Source organism: Pocillopora damicornis, chromosome 5, assembly GCF_964200805.1.
Source record: "Pocillopora damicornis chromosome 5, jaPocDami1.2, whole genome shotgun sequence".
In the NCBI taxonomy this organism is placed as follows: Eukaryota; Metazoa; Cnidaria; class Anthozoa; order Scleractinia; family Pocilloporidae; genus Pocillopora; species Pocillopora damicornis.
The window spans coordinates 16,051,327-16,058,394 of record NC_142674.1 but is presented as its reverse complement, the minus strand read 5'-3'; the positions used below and the strand labels follow the sequence as shown (position 1 = coordinate 16,058,394).

Below are 7,068 nucleotides of genomic sequence, written 5' to 3'. Positions count from 1 at the left end.
TCAGTTATCATCAGAGTCACTTTCCAGTTCTAAAGGCCTCAGACGTTTCCATCTCGCCGCTTCGGGACTTGACGGATCTGTGGTAAGCGTCGGAGACTGATTTACTGTGTTGATATAGATGGAAAAATTACCACCTTGAATAACAGCTCCGCTGAATAGTGCCATGGAGTGCTTACCGGTATTCTGGGAGTCGGAGGACGACGGACAAGCTGTTTCAGAGGAGGACGAAGCTGGGGTACCAGCCACCACACTGCTTAGCACTTCTGACATGTGCAAACAGTGCTGTAGTTTTCTATGCTCTTCAAATTCCTATGGCCAGATAGCTGTGCAATTTGCGTAGGGGGAATGTCATTTTCACTTAGCGTCTGGATCATTGTCTTTCTGCCGCTGTGATTTCGAAGCCTGTCGTTTTCGATTCCTGCTTTCTGCACCATTGTCTTCATTAAACCGCTGAGTTTGTTTACGCCAACCGCACCGGACTTGAACCAGCTTTTTCTTGCGAGCGAGTCCGCCTTTAAATCGTTGATTCATTTCCTCGGGTCTCTTCCTGGCAAAAAATTTGTAGACTGCGACAGGATCTCTTTCAGTTTCGTCGGTCGCAAACATTTTCGGCGGTACAGCTCTGACATTGCTGTAGTCTGAGCCAGTTCTAGTTTTCGTTTGACGTTCATTGAACTCCAAGTATTCCACTCCGTTTGCCGTTTTGTGAAGCTTTACATCTCCCCAACACATATCACGATGTTCTTTGCACCCACGGAGTCCAAAGTGAAGAGTGTTGTTTAGCCAGAGCGCCTCAGGACTACACATACCGAGCAAACCCTCCTCGTACAATATCTTTAACTCTTCGGTTGTCAAAGCTACCGATGCTTTCGGTTTATTCCCTTTTCCTTGCTTCTTTAGCTGCTTTTGCTTGGATTGAAGAACTTTTCTGGTTTTCTCAAAGACCAAGTCGTTGATTATGCTGGCAGAATAGCCCTTTTTCTTCAAATGTCGTTCGAAGCTGGCCATTAAACTTCGAAGCGAAGTCGTCTCGTACTCGTTGCCATCTTTACTGCGTACGGAGATAATAAATTCGCTAATGAATTCATTCAACTCAGCCGCTGGAATATCTTCAATTTTCCTGTCTTCGTCTTCGTTTTCAAAAATCTTTCAAGCAATCTTACATCTTTTTCAGTTTTTTGGGCGGCAATTTTGTTTTCGTGTTCTAAAATGAATTCTTCAACTGAGTAAACAGAAGCGAACCTTCCCTCGGCCATTTTTCAAAGCGCGCGGGTTTTGTGCAACGGCTCTCTCATGACGTTCTCTTCAGCACGTTCATTCATCATTAGTGAAATTTCGTCGTTCGCGTTGCTGATTGGACGAACGATAATTTTTCACGGTGAAATTTTGTCGTTCGTACTCTACATTTAGAATCAGTACGAATTTTATTCACTACGATTTTTGTGGGTAAATCTCAGTACCTATGAAATAAACATAGTTTACACACAGTAATTACATTTGATCTTGATACAGTCAACAAAATCACTTGCAGTAATATCAGAGTAATTATGCCGAGAAAATCTAGATCACTTTCGAAGAGGAAGACTATGTAATCTTGTATCATTATATCTTTCGGATCAAATGGCGTGCTTTTCGATCTTCTAAACTCTGCATGTTGAGGATTCGTTGAGTTAAACTGTCAATTTGTAGCACCTCTGAACTCACCCTTGCGAACTGAATTCCCAGTTTTCTGGGAATTCTCAAAAATTCCCAATTATGCAAATGACCCTTGCAAACTGAATTCTCAGTTTTCTGGTAAATTCCTGGGAATTCCTAGGAATTCTAAAAAATCCCCAACTTTGCAAATTAACTCTGATTTAAAAAGCTTGGAATTACTGGGAATTTCTGGGAAAGGAAGACTCCAGTTTTGTGAGGACTTGGAATCCTTAGGAATTCCTAGGAATTCTCAGCTTTACAAACTGCCTATAATTTTAGAAGTGTGGAACTCTTGGGAATTTCTGGGAATTGAATTTGAGGCAATTTTAATACCCTGAGGTCCACATAAATTCTAAGAAATTCTCAATACCTTGAATGTGAAGGTTTTAAGAAAAGGAGTAATTTCAGAGGCTTAAAACTTTGGCTCAATAAAAGGTATGCTATACAAAACTTACCAAGAGACATACATACATGTATATGTTTATAACTTAAAGATCATGAAATTTATTATTCAAGCTAAGTTTTAGTAAATCTTTACATTAATACGGATTTTCTTATGAACCAGCTGTCAGTTATGTTAAATGGAAATTGCCAATTAATCCAATGTACTCATATCACAGATTTGCTTTCAAAGGACTCTTGGATTCCATGATCAAAAAATATTTTTTTTTGTGATGCAAAATAATGTCTCGTGTACACTGGTGTGCCAAAATCATCAAACATTCATTGGCTGTTCCTTGGTAGACAACTTCCACAATAATTACATTGTTATCTACACTTAAAGAACTTCGTTAGTTATGAACATAAGTTACTTCCCTAACCTACATTACTGGTTGCCTTTGTTAGAAAACCTTGGAACAGTCAAGCTCAGTTGCCTCTAACATTGTCAGAGACTTTTTGTTTTTGTTTTATTTTTAGTAGAAATTTCATGCTTTACACAAACAAATTTAACACCTTATTAGTCTTTCTTTTTTCATGATTGTTGTTGCTGTTTTTTTTTAGTTTTTTTGCTCTGTTTTCGTGACTAATTGCTGTAATTTGTTTGGCTGTTTTTATTCTTACAAAACATTTTTGAAAGAGTTCCAATACTTGTGGATCATCCACACGCTTTGCAAACATTTGGCATGCAGACAAGACAGAGGTAGTCAATGTTCCCTTTGAGAAAAAACACCTTTTAAATGACATTTTCAATTTACTTTATTTGAAACTCTGATCTGAAAATATTTGTCAACAAGACTTGTAAGTAGTGAGAAGTGCCAACCAAGTTTCCTTTCATAACTTAATTTCTTAAATGTCCCAATCTGGATCTCCTAAAAAATATTACATCTTTTTATTTTTGGTACAAAATACAAGTCCTTCTTTATATAAAAATGAAAATTGCAAGTCACACTTCAATAATAACAGCTCTAAAGTTTACTTGTTGTTCTTCTCTGTCTGTCAGCTATCAACAAAATTGTTTTATACTTCGGACAGTGCATAACTATTTGTGGACCAGAGTTCCAACGCACCTCTGTAATCGCATATAGTTACTTCTGTCTCTTGTACAAATGTTTCTCCTTTGTAAGACGCACTCTACTCTGTTGTCACTACTGCTTTAAGTTCAGTGGAAACGACTGACTGAGGAATCGAGATGGCGGTGTTGGAACATGTTGCTGAACGCTTGCTACGGTCATTAGCTTTGTAGATTTAGGTGCTGGTACAGTGGGATCATCTATGTATCTCTTATACTTCCTAATGTGGTATCCTTCTTTTATAAATATGAGGGTAAAAGACGATTTGTAGTCGCATTCAAAACTGTGATTGGCTTGTATTTCACCTTTGCCATGAACACAACTCAAGTGAGTTTCGAGTCTTTGTTTCCTCGACAACTTTCGGCCACAAATCGTGCATTTGTAATACGATCGATTCTTGTCGATTATTTCTAGATAGAGTGAGCTCATATCATTATTTATATCACCAAGGTATCCATCGTCTAGAAGCAAGAAGTTTTCTCAACCGTTTTGCTTAATATAACATTTCTAAAGATAGCTTTTACTGTGATTCAATGGGAAAACGAGAACAGCGTGAGTGTTGTAAAAGAAATGAAAGTCGTTGGCGCCGTGGAGTTAAAAGAAGGGACAACAATTGACATATTGACTGGTACAAACAAGGGTCGAGTGGCCATCTGTAAAGCTACGATTTTGAATGTTTGTGGTGAGTAAAAATCGCGATATTCGTTATGTGATCAAAATCTTATAAAAGAATAGATGTAGCGGGTTGAATTAAGCTTACATAACGCTCGGCGTAACTGAAACTAGAATAATTCTGAGAATCGAATCGGTCACTTGCATGCCGCAGTTTCTTAAGCTTATGCTTTACAATGAAATAAACCTATCAGTAAGGTTTCAAGATTCCTTTAGTCACGTTTGGGAACATTCAAGATTCATAATAAGAACTGTTATTAAACAAACCTTATTACATAAAGAAGCCCTCCTTGGTAAAAACAAAATAATGTATTCAGCCCTTTTTTAGTAAAATCTAATATAAAAGTCACTCAATATAACAGAGATTTCTCAATTTGAGAATCCAATGAATGCCCTTTTCCTCATAGCAATCTTAAATGCCTGGTCTGAGCTTTAAATATATATATTTAAATATATATATTTTTTCAAATTCAGATGTCATGGAACCCAGATACAAAATGGTCAAGCTTCTTGTAGACAACCTCATTCAAGGCCTACTCATTGTGAGCCCAGGAAAAAAATAAAAACAGCAGCTAATTTTGCAGTTTAGGATAACTTCATTCTAATTTATTGTTACAGTTACAACAAGATTTTAATCAAAAAGTCAATTTACTTGTCTGTAATTAACCCCTTCACTCGTAAGAGTGCCTGGTTTTCAAATATAACTTAAGATATTGTATTTTATGGAAAAGAACCAACAGATTTTATTCACAATTTGTGTCAAACCAAATTTAATGATTGATTAGGACTATTTTATATGAATAGCTGTAATTGAGGATTAATCCTTATGAAGTTTTCAAGAAAAGAAAAATAAAATTCCATCTTAATATTACCACACATTGATGTTACTAATGAATCAAAAATATTTTACATGTAAGCCTTAATTAAGCTTCTAAATAAATTTCATTGATTACTTGAATTTTAGCTGGGTTTTTTAATTTAAAGTATTTATTTTGTGTCATCAGCCTCAAATTTTTGCTTAAAATTCCTAGTAATTCTTAAATATTCCTAAAAATTCTCAAAAATTCCCAGAAATTCCTAGGAAGTTTTTAGATTTACAGGTTTTCAGGGAAAGTCATTGGTTCTCTGAGTTGGAATTCCCAGGAATTCCTAGGAATTCCAAGTCCTGTTGGTTATAAACTTGGAATTTCTGGTAATTTCTAGGAATTTCTAGGTTTTTAGAACCAGAGTTGTTATGGTTGGGAATTCCTAGGAATTCCTAGGAATTCCAAAAGTCATTTCGCAAGGGCTGAGAACCTCTGAAATCATATGCTACAGGTATTAACATAGTTTACTGGTCTTACTTTACACAGTGCCTCAGGCTTTGAACATTTTGGTCACCATACCAAAAACAAAAGGAAAAAAGAACATTGTATTGAATAAATATTTAGCATCAAGTGCTCTCTTTGGGAAAAATTAGATTTACCTAATTCCTGTACAGTTTCAGTTTCTGGACTAACTCAATTTTGTTTACACCAATATAAACTGGGTGTAAGTAGAAGGGTGTTTTTAAGTTTGGCCATCCAAGGTAATTTATATTAGCTTAACACTTATGAGTGACCAGCATCTAATTTCTCCTGTCAATATCAGCCCTGAATCAAACATGAAGATCACGAGAATAAAGGCAATGATAAGCAACTGAAGAAATTCTTGATTGTTAAACAAATTCTCCTTGCCAGTGCATTAGGAAAAGTATAGAGAAGAGTATGGAGAAAATGCATACTGATGTTAGGGTGTAAAGAGTTAAGATATAGATAGTCATAGTTTGATTGATGATTCAAATATTCCTTTTTTGTTCATTTTTTTAATGTGTATTGGTGCAGTTACATTTAAATTTGTTTTTAATTTCAAGTATCAGGTATCACTTCATATGATAATTATTATTTATTAATAGGTCTTTTAGCATTTGCCATGGAGAGCCAGGATATTGCTGCAGTATTCAGAGAAGAAAACTCCATCTTGGTGAGTCAGTATTAATAACAATTTTTAAGAGTGACCAGCATCTAATATCTCCTTAAAATATCTCCTCTGAATCCGAACATTAAGGTTACAAGAATAAAGGAAATGATCATCAATTAATGTTAGTTCGGATAATTTAGTATTGGATCAGCTAATCCTGTCCGAATTGATAATTTTCCTTATTCTCATTACTTATCTGGTTGATATTGTATTGATATTGTAAGGAGAAATTCTGTCTTGGTCACTCGTGGAAGTTAAAGGTTAAGAGAATAATGCATTGTACCTACTGAGATCTGACAAAAAAAGCCTCAGAATTTAAAAGCTATTTCCTTTTATTGTCTTTTTAGTATTTGGCATCCCTTCTTTGTCATAAAAAGTTTGCTACAGAATTTGCGACTCATAACGGTGTCCAGCGGTTACTAGAAGTACCACGCCCATCAGTGGCTTTTGCGGATGTTCTATGTGTTTATATTATCTCGCTTACAATGAGGACGCCATGGAGAGGGTAAGACATTTTTCCATTTAAAAAAAATGTTTTAGGTTTTCTGATTTGTAGTTGTAAGAAATGCATTATTTAGTGCAGATTTAACTTACCAATGATCTGTGAGTTATGAGCAGACCAGTTTTTTTAAAAGAAAGAAGTAACGAGTATCATTCCGTTAAACATAAAATAACAATGAATAACGCATCTCTGCTTATTTTTCATCAATCTTCCTCTCCCCCCCCAAAAAAAAAGCTTAATTATGGATAACGTATAACCCACGGGTAGATAAAACATTACAGCACTTATTGCCTCATGAAGAGAGATAAAAAAGGAATTGAAGAAGAACTGGTTAGATGGATAAATAGAATCGCAAGCAAGGAGAAAGAAAAAGATAAAGATAAGAAACATACAGATAATCACTCAAAAAATGTTATCTTACAAAACGACCATTAATTCCACAAAAAACCTCAATGATTAAATTCTTGGTGCTCTTTTTTCTACATGGGCCAGGGGATCATGAAATTAACAAACAGAATATATCGAGGGCCCTTAATTAACTGTTTCAAGTAACTTGTTTCAGGTGTCCCTCCTACCAAACCCTGTGCTGAGTGACCTGGTCAAGTATGCATTGTGGCTTCTAGAATGTTCTCACGACTCTGGCAGATGTCTCGCAACTCTCTTTTTCTCGCTCACGTGTTCATTTCGAGC

General features: G+C 35.7%; 1 pseudogene; it reads right to left on the bottom strand.

Moving 5' to 3' along the window:
• Nucleotides 1-1,256, bottom strand: LOC149045632 (uncharacterized protein KIAA1958-like; annotated as a pseudogene).
• Between the last annotated feature and the right edge of the window lie 5,812 nt (nucleotides 1,257-7,068).